Genomic DNA, 14,968 nt, shown 5'->3' with positions numbered 1-14,968 from the left:
TATGTTGCAATCTACCTCAGAACATTGTCTTTAATATCTTCTTTACAGGGCAATTGAAAAGTCATTCATAAGATTCCTTTCGAAGGACACGTATCTGATCGATGCTTAACATTATATCCTAAACACAAAATAGTTCAATTTATGAGCTTAGCAGATCTTGTGGAAGCTCAGAGTGTTCAAAACATCTGTAGTATTATGCAAGAATTAATATGAAAAGCTTTTTGTGGGGAGGTCATTCTTCAGTGTGCTGATTTTAAACTGGAAGAAATAAGCTGCCTATCTTTCAGTCAGATCATTTGAAGTGAAATAACTGGTATTTCCTTTCTGAAAGGGCTCTGGAGGCAGCCATTCTGGTGGACAGGTACACACTAAATTTTAGATGTATTAACAAAGTAGGGAAGGCTAGATTTTATATTTTGAGTGGATTTTAAACCCAAGCAAAAAAGTTTAAAATAGAAATTTATATACTGCTGTCCTTTAAGAAGTTTTGCTTTAAAATAGTTCTGTTAGAGAAAAATAACTGGTTCCTTTTTTTTTCCCTAGGGCTCATCATCATCTGGAGGCAGCCAGTACAGTAGCCAAGTAAGCACTCATTCCAAAAGGAGAGCCAGCTTGCCACTTGTGAAAATGATAGTTATTCACAAACTCAATTAAATTCAGTTTTGATATGGGAACTATGTCTAAAGAGTAAAAACTCAGTAAATTAAATTCATCATTGAGTCTACATGTCCTAAAAATTATAAACTATGGCTTTTTTAGCAAATAGTGCCCTTATTTTTGTGAATCCTGCATAATAAAGCTCACACAAATAATACATGTGGGCAAGAATGAATCAAAATACAGCATTTTTAATTCCTAGTGAACCTAATTTCATTAAGGGGGAAAAAAAAAAAAATCCCATCTCCCCTCTTTAAAGAGACTTCTTGTTGTATGAGGTTTCAGTAAACTTGTTTGGTTTGGTTTTCAGGGTCCCGTTAGGTAAGCCAATCTTTTCCTGCTAGCTTTGGCCCAGGATTTAGCTTTCTGTCATTCTCCAGAAATAAGTAGAGAAAGAACTTGAAAGAATGCTACTTTAACCTTGCCAGCAAGTCACACAAAGCAAGCAGTAGGGGTTTTGCTTTCCACCCTTGCTTAGGAACTCAGGTATTTCCCCAAGCTACCTTGTAAGGCTTGAACTCTAGTTATTAAAGCATACTGAAAGTCCTGCTCAGTTGCCTTCACTCTTAGCTTGTTCTCTTGCTCCGTTTTGGCCTGGGATAGTCATGTTTTGATTTAAGGAATTCCTAGAGCATGTAATTCACTTGCTTGGTATTCTTTACAGGATTCATATTCCTCTGGAGCTAGCCAGTATGGTGGACAGGTAAGCTCTTACTTTTAATATTTTATATATTTACCATTATTTGACTCTTCTCCAGTAAAGGATTATCCAGATAGCTATCGATTTAATATTTCAAGAAACTTTATAGTGGTCTGTTCTATTAATGTGAACTCAAGGAAGACAAAAATGTGGAGTTTATTCTGAGAAGATTGCAAACAGTCAAATAACAAAATACAGATATGTTTGCCACTCATCTCCATGAATTAGATATTCCTTGTGAAACAGAAATAATTGATCATCAGTATTTTTCTAGGGGTCATCTTCTTATAGAGGCAGCCATTATGGTGGAGAAGTAAGCATTAATAGTCCCTACTTTCGTAGTTTTGACCTATGCAAACTTGTAGTTTATTCATTGTCTACCCAGCTGTCTGCCTTAGCTTTATGTATCTTAGTCTAAAGTCTTCTCAGCAAATCTTTCTCTGTAGTATTATGGTGCTACTGTGATTAAACAAAACAAGTTCAGATGAAGACCATTGTTTAAGACTAAGAAAAAACAGAATGTGCAATACACTGACTCAATTGGCTCCTGAAGTTTGCAGGACTAGACGTCATGTCTTTATGAAATAAATTTGTACTTCATGAAGCTAACCAAAATTTTTAAAAGCCTCATGAAATGATTCTATGATTCTATGAAATGGATGTAAAGAAGTTTCAGTTTCTTTTTTGTTCATATTCAGGGTTCACCTTCCTCAGGAGGCAGCCAGCATGGTGGACAGGTGAGAATTCTTCCCTTGTAGTGTTTATTACTTTATCCAAGATTTGGTATTTCTCTGTGTAAAAGAATATTAATAAGGTGATTGATTTTTTTTTTTTCATGTCAATTTGTTGCTAGGTATGTAGTAGTTATAAATGTAGGTGATATAAAGCCACAGGAGAGTTTTTAGGAAGTGTAATTTCTGCTGCACCGTGGTAAATGCAGGTGAGTCTTGCTCCTTCTTGCACAGACTGGTTCAGTACACTCACAGTTTTGCACTGAAAGAAATTAGGTACCTCTCCTTCATATGGAGCATGGTTTAAATGAGTACTATTACATGGATGTAGAGATTATTTAATTCTTTTTGTTCAGGGTTCACCTGCTTCAGGAGGCAGCCAGTATGGAGGACAGGTGAGAATCTCTTCCTGTGTAGTCCTTATCCTATTACCCAGCTTCTACATCAAAACTTGGTACTCTTCTATTGACTGAAAAAATAATATTTTGAGTAAACTCTGTTAATCTGGTAATAGGTGATCAGGTATCTGAAGATATATGATCTGAAACAATACAAAAATGAGGAAGGGACAGTATTTCTGTTATATCACAGTAAATGCAGTTCTGGCCTTGTTCTACCCTCCAACCTGCCCTCCTCATTCTGGACCCATTTCTCTTTTGGTGCTGTCATGGTTTCTTAGCTCTAACAGTAAGAAGTGGCTGGAAGCAGATTGCATTCCTCCTCTAACTCAACCTATGGAATACCTTACTTCCTTCAGCTTACTTCCTTCAGTAAAATGCAATATCAGAGTTGATATCAAAGCAGCAGTATGTTTCCAGAAGGGAACTGGGGAGAAGGTCAGGAATTGTTAAGAGAAGGTGTTCCATGCCCATGTGAAATGAAAGATGATGGAAGAGGGTGCCTAGCGCAGTCTAGCGGTATAGCCTTTAATATGGAGTGAAATCCCCAACAAACTCATCTTTGGCCTCTGAAAACATTTATTGTCAGATTTATTGGAGAGGGAATTAGAGGAGAAAGAGATTTTCAGTCCAAATACAGTCTCCCGAAAATAGGTATATAATCCTAATAGCTCATGATCAGTATTATGGAAGATCCATATGTTACAGACAATCCCTAATTGCATAGAACACATAAAGGAATAGGATGAGTGTTTATCCTGTATTCTTTCATTGTACAGCAGAGAAAGAAAATAGGTTTTCTTTCAAAAAAGAAGCTTAAAGAAGCTTTTTGATAGAGAAATAATTGTCACCTTTTTGTCAGGGTCCATCTTTCTCAGGTGGCAGCCGTTATGGAGGACCGGTGAGAATTGTTTTTCTATTTATGGGTTGTTTTTTCCATTGTTCACCTTTCTTTTTCTGTTTTGTGAAGAACAGAATATTTTATAAAGGGGTGGCTTACAGCAAAACAGTGTTTAGGCAGAATAGATGAATATGTGACTGTCAGGCCACTCGGGAAAGTAAAACATAGGAGGCTGCCCTGAGCACACAATCCAGTGCAGCAGCACTACTCCACACCTGCCTGAAGCTGACTGATTTAAACTTTATTGTTCTGTTTAAATACTAGCCATTGTAAAGGCCAACAGATTTCAGTATGGTTATAGAGGAAGTGTTCACATTCCTGTAACACTTAAATCCATGGAAAAAGAAATGAAAGTGTATTTTTGTGTGACAGGTCAATAAGTTAAAGAGTGTGCAACAAATATAAATGCTTTCTCAATTTTTTTAGGGTACAGCTTCTTCAGGAAGCAGCCAGTATGGTGGACAGGTAAAACTTCTACTTTCATAGTACTTGTGGTTTTGGTACACAATTCATTAGGAAAACTGACCCATATTTTTTGCAAAAAAGAAACATTCTAAGAAAGAACGGCTTTAAGCCAAAGTGAGTGAGGATTGCTAAGTATGGGTCTGCCTGGTATGTCAGATCATGATATGAGCAAATGATACAGGGGCCCATGTGACTGCATGGAAATGCTTCCTTAAACAGATCGTGGTTCTAAGCAGCCCATTTTTGTTGTTATGTTTAAACAGAAGCAATTTGAAAGACTTAAGGACCACAAAGAACAAGTGAGAATATTTCTGTGTTACTGAGTAACAATTAGTTATTCATTTTTTCCAGGGCTTTTCCTCAGGAGGCGGCCAGTCTGGTGGACAGGTATGCTTTTCTTCCTCCACACCATTCAGTTGTGCTAGTGTCAGGCACTCACAATTTACTTCGCGTCCCTTTCCTTCACAAGAACTGTTTTCCTTCACCCCTGTCCTTTTTGCCCAAAGCCTCAGCAACACGTTATTTTGTTTTTCCATGTCATGTAGACATCCCGCAAGCCAGAGTAGCCTGTCTGAATGAGCTTCTGTACCTGCTTCAGTGCTAAACATTGTTGTTCTTAGACATTTCATGCAGGTAGAATGTGGAAAGTGAGACATTGAATGGTGAACCCCTGGCCACCTCTCGGTTAGTTTTATCAGAGTAGAAATCACCTAGTGGCCTCCACTGGAAGTCACCTTTAGTGTTTTCTGTAACATCTGTGGCATGAAAGAGTACTACCTGTATTCCCAGTGCTCTGACCTCTTTAGGAAAAAAAAAATTGCTTTCTGTAGTACTTCTCAGAATTTTTTACTCATCCTTTTGGTGAGTAAGGTTTTTACTGTAAGTTTTAAATGAGAAATTAGACTATTTAAAAATTGGATCAGTAAGTGCATAGCTAGCCTGAAAGAATAGTGGAGAAAGGTGCTACTTTTTAGATGGAGGTTGGTAAGTCTATGAGCAGGATTTTATAGCCCATTTCCTTGCAGTAGGAGAAAGTGAGTTTGATTTACTAAATCAGAGGTCTCCTCCAGTGATTGACTCAGGAAAATAAGTTTCATTGTGTTTTATACAGGGTGGATGTGTGTGCCCTGGTGGAAGCTCAGTAAGTATTCTTTGTATGTTTTTCATAATACGTAGAGATATATTAAAAACTTCCCAAGGAACAGCATTTCTTGAAATAAATCTCTCTATGAATTTATATGTATGATGAAAGGTTTTTTTCACATTGTGCGAAAATGAGAAATTTTGAACCTGCTAAGGACAAAAATATTAAGTGACTTGCAACTGTAGTACTGTATTCAAACAAATACATGGGAAAGAAATTGCACTTTCCCCACCCTGGATTAAACAAGTAGTAATGTTCTCCAGTATCTGTATTAAAGGAAGACTAGTGCTAATTCTGTAAAATATCCAGACATGAAAAACTGCTTCAAAGCATTTAATTTCTTTTGGCTTGTAAGAGAGGCCTGGCATTTTCTAAGAATCTGTTTACCAAATATCTCATGGTATATCTACTGGGTTTTGGACACATGTAATAATGCTGCTTTTATGATAGTTATTAAGAGTATAATTGAACTAGTGAAACTTAGATCTTTGATCTTGGCTCAAAATGCTTCCAAGTGGGAGCAGAGGAACACATGAAAAAAGTTAAAGCTATTTCCATTTTTCTGCCTAATTAGTACATTTCCCATACTTTTGTAAATACTTTTAAAAAAACCCACAAAACACAACAACAACACCCCACCCCCCCCCCCACAACCCTTCTTTTTCTGAAATTAAGCTAATTCACTTTTGAGGGGAGAGTTCAGTTATCTGTTGTCTCAGTATAGTCAAAATTGCTTAGATGACAACTTCTTTTTCTTGGATTATGAAATCAAGCAAAATCAACATGCCATGAGTAATACCACTCATGATATATATGCCACTTCTGAGAATCAGAAGTGCTGAAAAGAACATATAAATTACCAGTTTACTTCTCTTTGCAAGCAAAGAATCTGAAGGAGTAAGGAGAAATCGAAACTAAATCCTTTACTTGTTTGATCAACCAAATAGAAAAGTACACTAGTAATCGGTGTAAATGACCTGATCATTGCAATAGGTCAATACGTTCTCTTGTTTTTCCTCTACATGACATTGTATTTAATAGAGAGTAAACATTGCTATTCTTATTGAACACAGGGCTCTTTTGGAGGAAGCAGCTACCATGGTGGACAGGTAGGCAGTCTTACTACAGATTAGTTCCTCAGGAATAAACATGGCTCTGTTACCATATTTGCCCAGAAGCCATTAAATATTAAGTTCAGTTTAGTCACAGAGATAGGGACAATAATTCCAGAGAGTGCATGTGGCGTTTGTTGAATCATTCCTGGCATTTCAGTTATATCTTTCTATATTCTAGAGCTTTCTTACCTTGAAAAAATACTGAAGAACCATGTCATTGCATAAACGACTAATATGATGTGTGGATAACTGGCTATTTGCCACTGCATTAACAACTGTGTAAAGTTCTTCCAATTAATTAGTGTCATGAGTATTGTTTAGATTAGTTCGAGGGTTTTTTGATGCCAGGTGGTATTTAAAAAAATTATTTATGAAAATTTCACATCCTTTTTACAGGGTTCGTCGTATTCTGGAAGCAGTCAGTATGGTGGACAGGCAAGCAACTTTTCTTTGTTTTCAAGATCTTCCTACTTGCTATTTCTTAAATGAAAAATATGATGCAGTGCATATACTGCCAGTCAGCTTTTCAGTGTTGTTTTAATAAATATCTGAAAACAGGATTGGTTTCTCACTAACTGAAATGGAGTAGCATGAATAAGTGTCAATTTAAAGAAACTGCATAGATCATCGTTTTAGTTGTTTTACCTCAGAATACCTCTTAGCTCAAGTGATAATTTTAATGAACCATTTTTATGTTTCAGTTTCACATTGCTATGGCACCAGTTTAAAATCTGTTTTCTGTGTTATTTTTCTATTATATTGAAATTATCCTTTTTTGGTATTTGTTTAGATTAAATACTTAGAAATTTGATACAAAATTTACCAATCAATATTGCTTTGAAAATATAAATTCTGGTGTGTTACCCACGATAATACTGCTTTCCTCATCTTCAGCTGCCATTTGAGTCTCTTACTGTAAGCAGGTCCTTATGTACCTTTTGTAGACTTAGCAGTTTGTCACGGATTGAGAAATCTTACTAGACCCAATAGTTAACAGATGTAATGGATGGCTATCTAATAAGAAGGTGGAACCTATTTTTCATTAGTATTACTCTTCACAGTGTTTCACTTTGCTATACTAAAAAATAATTTAATTTCTTTTTACTTCATTGGCAAGCATTTGAGTTCAGTATCACTCTGTTGAGAAGATAATATCACAGAATCACTAAGGTTGGAAAGGACCTTCAAGATCATTGAGTCCAACCATTAATCCAGCACCACCATGTCCCCTAAACCATGTCCTGAAGCGCCACATCCACACGTTTTTTGAACACTTCAGAGATGGTGACTCTGCCACCTCCTTGGGCAGCCTGTTCCAATGCTTGGCCACCCTCTCGGTGAAGAAATTTTCCTAATATCCAATAGAAACCTCCCCGGTGCAACTTGAAGCCATTTCTTCTCATCCTATCACTAGTTACTTGGGAGAAGAGACCAACACCCACCTCACCACAACCCCCTTTCAGGTAGTTGTAGAGCGCGATAAGGTCTCCCCTCAGCCTCCTCTTCTCCAGACTGAACAAGCCCAGTTCCCTCAGCCGCTCCTCATAAGACTTGTTCTCCAGACCCCTCACCAGTTTCGTTGCCCTTCTCTGGACACGCTCAAGCACCTCAACATCCTTCTTGTAGTGAGGGGCCCAAAACTGAACACTGTATTCAAGCTGCAGCCTCACCAGTGCGGAGTACAGGGGCACGATCACTTCCCTACTCCTGCTGGCCACACTATTTCTGATACAGGCCAGGACGCTGTTGGCCGCCTTGGCCACCTGGGCACACTGCCAGCTCATGTTCAGCCGGCTGTCAACCAGCACCCCCAGGTCCCTTTCCGCTGGGCAGCTCTCCAGCCACTCCTCCCCAAGCCTGTAGCGTTGCATGGGGTTGTTGTGACCAAAGTGCAGGACCCGGCACTTGGCCTTATTAAACCTCATACAGTTGACCTCAGCCCATTGATCCAGCCTGTCCAGATCCCTCTGCAGAGCCTTCCTACCCTCCAGCAGATCAACACTCCCACTCAACTTGGTGTCATCTGCAAACTTACTGAGGGAGCACTCGATCCCCTCATCCAGATCATCAATAAAGATATTGAACAAGACCAGCCCCAGAACCGAGCCCTGGGGAACACCGCTTGTGACCGGCCGCCAGCCGGGTTTAACGCCATTCACCACAACTCTCTGGGCTCAGCCATCATGTAGCATGGGGAGGGTTTTTAAAAGCTGCAAAACAAATATTTCCCAAATTAACTATTTGGAATAATAAGGATGCTCTTACAATAATACACATGCTGCTCTCTGAACACATTTGACCTAGCAGAAAATCACAAATAAAGTAGATTTTTTTTTTCTCTTGAACAGAACCATACTTAAAGACACTTTATATCCATATATTTATGCCAGAGCATAGTTTTAGCAGGTGTTTTGTGACTGTTTGCCACATTTACTAGTTTCAGTTGTTAAGGAACTTAGAGGAATTAAGCCAGAAGTCTTTCACTGAAAGTTTTTAGATTAATATGCTTTCCAGATTCCTACTGAGATCTCCTGTCAAAAAGTCCTTTCGTGATGTTTCATTCTGCACAGACCAAAAAAAAGTTACTCTCTATTCTGCTGTTACTCTGCCAACGCGTAAGCACTTAAGTTTCCTGTGTTTTGTTTTGGTTTTTTTTTTTTTTTTTTAATAGGGATCTTCTCCCTCAGGAAGCAGCCAGTATGGTGGGCAGGTGAGTATATTCTCTTCCCATCCCATTACTCCTAACTTCTGTCCTGTACTGTCGGAATCAGGTCAGTTACTTGATGCTGAAGGATACATTCATTTGGTCATTTTACTGAGCTTAAATAGTTGAGGCAATATCCATTAAAGTCATTTCAGTAAGCTGAATAAAAGAATTGGTTACAATGAATTACTGTTGTGTGTAAAATGTTCCTTTGAATATACTATAATCGCTATACTGTATTTCATAACAACGCTTTCTTGATTAAGAATAACAAATTGCCATTGTTCTGTTGTGCAGTGGATAGCTTAAGTTTCAGGTACCCCAGTTACTTTTGTTCAAATAACATCCAAATAACTTTGTCCTAAGTACTGCACAAATTGTCTCAAGACAGTGATAGAAGATTTTTTCATCCAACTAATAGATGTTTGATTGACATCTTACAGGGTTCATACTCTTCTGGAGGCAGACAATATGGTAAACCAGTAAGTAAAAAAATTTCAAGTTTACCTTTCTTTTTTCTTATAAGCCGGTTAAAAAATTATATCCAGTTAGGTATGAACTAAACATTTTTCTGAGAATTACTTAAATATGCAAAGTGTCACATGATTTACTTATCTGGGATAATCTCAACAAATGCAAACACAGTATTTATTTTCACACAGTTCCATAGCTTTGAGACAGCATTTTACCCTGTAACTGAACTTCTAATCAATCTCTGGATTAGTTCTAGTAATCACAGAATGAGATTACAGGATCTTTATTTTTTTCATAAGAGACTTCTGAACAGTTATTTCTATTTAAATTTATAGTAATCATACACTTTGTGCTCAGGGCTCACTTTTTCATTCATTTTATACACATTTGTCATAAGTGTTTTTGGCTTGCTTTGAAGAAAATAATTTCTTTTTCTTTTTGAAGGAAATAATAGTTGACATTTGACCATGCATATTTTCATCTTCTCCCATTTCAGATCACTTTTTCACTATGTAATTCAGACCTTGCTCTTGTTGTCATTGAATACCAGGAGATATAAATAAGCACACACAATGTTTTAGCTTATCTCTTATAGAAAATAAGGTGTATCCACCTGTTATTAAAAAGTGGGCACAAATGTTACATTTTCTTATACATGAATCATAAAAGTAAGACATTCTGTATACTGTATTTGATGGCATTTCTTAAAGAGTCAATGCTTGTAAGATTTCCTGTTTGGCAATGCCATTCGAATAAGCAGAGCAACTTTGCCAGAAATCTGAATAAGACTCTTGTAGAACATCTGATTTTTCAGCATCCACTTTTATTTTCAGTTACCTTCCTTATTAGAGCTTTCTCCAAGTAGAGCTGTAAAGGACTCTAACATTAACATTTGCTTTTTCTTCTCCCCAAATCTAACTGTAGACTGATTCCAGGTGAATTAATGTTTAATTGGACCTTATTATTTTTTACTTTATATATATTAAACACATAACTACAAAACAGCTCTTTCTTCTTCAGAACTTTGAAATAATTTCTCTGACTAATACGTCATTCAAAAGAATACTTGTAATGGAAAGATGTTAAGTATTTGTATTTCAGATAAGCTTTTTCTTGGGATTTTTGGATGACTGGTCACAAAATAGTGTTCATTCTCCCGTGGTCCTTTATTCTAGAGAGCAAAAAGTACAAATAGGCTTAGAGTCAGAAACAGGGAATTTTTTTCAGGGTTCATCTTCCTCAGGAGGTAGTTATCCAGGAAAACCAGTAAGGATATTCTTCTTTCAATATTCCACAACCAAGTGAGAAATGTGGATATTGGTATTTAAAATAGATAACAATAATGACGGTGAAATTTAAAGTTATGTTACAATGGTGAATGTCTGAAAAAAATGACTAATAAAAATTGGAATATTTTGTTCAAACTTGAACCTTAGGATGAGGCAGCATTCATTCCTCCCATAGGAAAGTTTTGATATACTCCTTGTTATACTCTGTTTTGATATACTCATAGCAACAGGCTTGGATCATTCTATTTATTAATGATATATTTAAATATCAGGATAACTATTTCAATTTCAAACTTTGTAGTTCAGTCAATAATACATTGCTTTGAAAATCCTCTGAATCTATTCATGGAATAAAGAGGACATAGCTGTGCTTACTTGAGACTGTTCAGGTTAAATAGGGAAAAAAGTGCAAGGAAAAAGGTAAAATAAAAGGCAGTATCAAAATTACTAGTATCTAGGGCATTTTCAAGACTGCTGTGTGCTTCTTGGGCACAGTTCACTAAGAGTCTTGTACAACAAAAATAAATGGTTTATAATTATTTTACAGGGCCTCTCTACCTCAGGAAGCACTTACTCTGGGAAACTGGTAAGAATACTTTCATCACAGCATTTTTATCATCTTTTCTTAGTAAACAAAGAACCTGTGTGGTTGATAAAGCAATTTCGGGATGATTTGGTCTGAAGAGAACATTCTGTATTAGTTCCATTTCTATTCGAGCATATTTAAACAAACCGCTGTGGAAAATATGGCCTCAGCCTGGGAAAGCTATTTCAATAGCAGTTATTTTAAATCTGAATCTGTCTTGTTTCACATTCCAGTTAGTGGCCTTGTTACATTTTACTGTCCACTATTTTAAAATTCCTGTTCTCTGTGTAGATTTTTATAGGTTCTGCTCAGTTAATCCTTCACTTTTTTTTCATAAGCTAGATTGTTGAGTATTTCACTGGTAGATTACCTGGTTTTGCACTTTTCTTCTTTGGTTGTTTTTTTCTTTCTCTGTACTAATTTTTTAACATCCTCTTTCAACTATAAAACTCTGTATAGAATATGATAATGGAATGAGAGGAAAATAGACTTTTGCCCTTTCATCAATTTTAGATGAAATTTTCAGATTTAAGATGAGATAGAGTGTGTAACTAACACTACTTTATCTATGCAAAGCTACTTTCCTCTTGAATGACTTAAAACCATGGTGTGGGTTAAGCTATTAAAGTTTTGTTGATCACAGGCAAAACTGTGTCCAAAACCACTGGGTGGGAACAATTCTAGATTTGTTTGTTTGTTTGTTTGCAGAATTCATCTTCCTCGGGCGGCAGTCAAGTGGTAAGATCTTTTCCTCTTTGTAGTTTCTACTAGTTTCTTCCTATACATGTTGTAGAAAAATGAAAGTATTGTTTATACTGTGAGGTATCTGTCAGACTTCCTATACCTGAATAAATGTTTGAGAATATATGTGCAGCGTAATAAATGGGAGTAGTATCAAAAAAAATGAGGAATAGTGGGACCACATAAATGCTTTATACTTTTGATGCTGCCTATCATTTGAAAACTGAACACCTGTTGATTTACATGTACCATAGATATGGCTCATCATCTTTCAACATCAGAAGTGTCTATGTAATAGGAGGGGCTAACTTTTATAATAGTAATAAATAGAACTATTTTCATTTGGGTTTATCAAATTGCTCTCTCTTTTTTTTATAGAGCTCTGCTGGGAAACACTCCACTCCCCGACTCCTGCTGTTATTCAGTGTTTTGAGTGCCTTTGCTCTCTCTGCTGCTACATCAAAATGGTCTATGTGAACTTCTGAAGAGTTGCTTGGCATCCTAGACATGGATTATATTCAGTAATATTAGATCAATTACTTGATGTAAGAAAAAAAAAATACCCTTAAGTCAAATTGGCAGATGCTACTTGGCTGTTATGTTTTAAGTCTAGCTAGTATGTCATGCCTCTCATTAGTTTACCTTTGGTTTTAGTTATTAGTAGGTATCGTTAGTTTTTTCAGTGTTTTAGGCATAATTTTAAGAGAGCATATCGTACCCTACCTGTATGATTTATTTTTATTTTTATTTCCGATGGGAAATGCAATGAACGCCTACCTGAAATCTGATCGGTGCGACAAACAAGTACTCAGAAAATACTTGGTTATTAACCAAAGCAGAGGAGGTCAAACAAATTGTTGCATACGCAAACTGAGCTCCGTGCCTGGTCATCACCACATAAAATAAGGCTAATGTAAACATCTGATAAGCAGTCCTCGATGGGACAGAAGAAAAGATGACAGACTAATACCAGAGTATTGTTTTTAGTCTAGTGTAATCAAATGCAAGTTTAATATGGAGGTTGCAAAGCAAAACAAACAAAAAAAAATTTCCATAGGACTGAAATCTTGAGGAATTAATTAAAGTTTATTCATTAGAGAAGCCAAACAGCTCAGAGCAAAGAAATACTGAACTCTCTTCAAACTGCTTGCAAACACCTAGAGTTCTGTGGAGAAGCGCATGAGGCAATGCGCTCCAGATTAGGTCGATAGTCTAAAAGCTGCTGAAAAGCAATGTATTTTCCCTTGGGAAGAATTGGAAATTTAATTAAGTTCATAAACCTGATAGTATCTTGGTTTCTCTTCTCAAGTACTTAGTCTAACCTGTGATACCCAATATATCTGCAAGTTTAATTTCAAGAATGATGCTGACACCTGCAAGCAGGTACAGTAAATGTGGTCACAGAAAGACCCCAGCCCACGTTTGAGTTCAGGAGCAGTTCCACATCTTGCAGCGAACTCTTTTGGAGCTGCCGGGGCACCCTTCTCTTTGTGTAGTGACCCTTGCTCTGGCACATAGTTAGCAGCGGCGTGTCCCTTGTACTGCTGCTCCCACAGCTCCTGCGTCAGCCACGGGCTGTGCTCATTTGGTGTTGGCAAAGTGCATTCTCCTAAAGCATACTTCTAACTAATGTCTTAATGAACATGTGCCTAGTATTAAAATTACATTTAATAGTAGTATGCTTCTCTCCCGTGGTTTACAGTTGTAGTTGTGAAATGTATTTCTGTTCATGTTCTGCTACCACCTGGGATTTTTCACCCATTTTTGTCCCTCGGGCGCTATGCCATGCAGGACACGCTGTCCTTTCCCAACAGTCAGTAAATCAACCTAAGTATCTGAAGCTGTAATTGAAGCACAAAGGCGTTTTGCCTAAATATGATCTTCAAATTTTGTTCCTTTGGAACACGCAACAAGGCTCTCGGGGAGAGGTCCGTATCTTAATTTGATCTAGTCTGGCACTTTAATAAATTAATCGTGGATTTCATACAAAGTACTCGTGTCGGTCACTGCTGAACAACCCTTCTGAAGACCCTTTTTTGGGTGAAACACTTCCCCTCCGCTTCCGTCCCGTGACGGACCGGAGCCCGCTGCAAGGCGGCTGGCGCCGGTGGCCTCGGCCGCGCGCGCCGCCCCCTCAATGGCCGCCGGGGCGGCCTGGGCCGCGGGCAGCGCGAGGCGGCGGTATGGGCGGATCCCGGCGGGAAACGGGCTCCCCTCGGCCCCAGCTGCCGCTCCAGCTGCAAGTATTCGCTTCAGGGGGCTGTGGGCCCTTCCTGCCCCGCGTCCCCGTTCCTCACGCAGTGGCCCGGGCTCCGTAGCCCCTGGTAGCCTCCTGCCCCTCTCCGCCGGACAAGAAGCGGGCCCGGCCGCTCCCAGACGGGCGGGCTGTTGCCTCGCGGACCGTCGCTGCGGCTCCGGGGCCCGTCACGAGCGGGCCGCGCCGCCCGCCGCGGCCCTGGGAACGGCGCGGGCGGGGCCGCGGCTGCAGCCGGAGCCTTTGTGGGACGGGACCGTGGCACCCGGAAACACCGGGAGGCTGGTGCGAGCTCTGCCGGCAGCGAGGGGCGAGCTGGGCCGCCGGCCGGGGGCTGCAGGTGGGAGGCCTGGGCTGGGACCGGGAGGAGCAGAGCCCGGCTGAGGCTGCCCCGGTGGGAGCGGTGCAAGGGTTAGGGATGAGGGAAGAAGCCTGAGGGAGGCCTTTGGTGTGGGAGGGGGAGACGTTTGGGCTTGGTGGATGTGGGGGGAAGCAGATCTGTGGGAGCAAGGCTGAAGAGGGGAGGAGTGGGATTGAGGAGGTACTGAGAGAAATGTCTAAATGGAATGGTCTGGGCAAGAGGGAGGGGAGGGGTGAAGGTGAAGTTGGGAAGGCACACGGATCGGGTCAGCAGCTGTGTGGTTGATGAGGTGGTGGCTCGCTTGCAGGGTTTCTTCTCGGTGTAGGTGCGGCTGGTGCTCTGGAGGGAAGGTGCTTGCTCTGCTTGATGTAGTGCTGTGTGTGAAGTTAACAGAAATGCACACTTTACAAGTATTTTCACGGCATCACAATTTCATACTGGGTTTTTG

The sequence above is a fragment of the Phaethon aethereus genome (assembly GCF_964289735.1).
Source record: "Phaethon aethereus genome assembly, chromosome: 8".
NCBI classification, from domain to species: domain Eukaryota; kingdom Metazoa; phylum Chordata; class Aves; order Phaethontiformes; family Phaethontidae; genus Phaethon; species Phaethon aethereus.
This window is presented reverse-complemented; position numbering follows the sequence as displayed.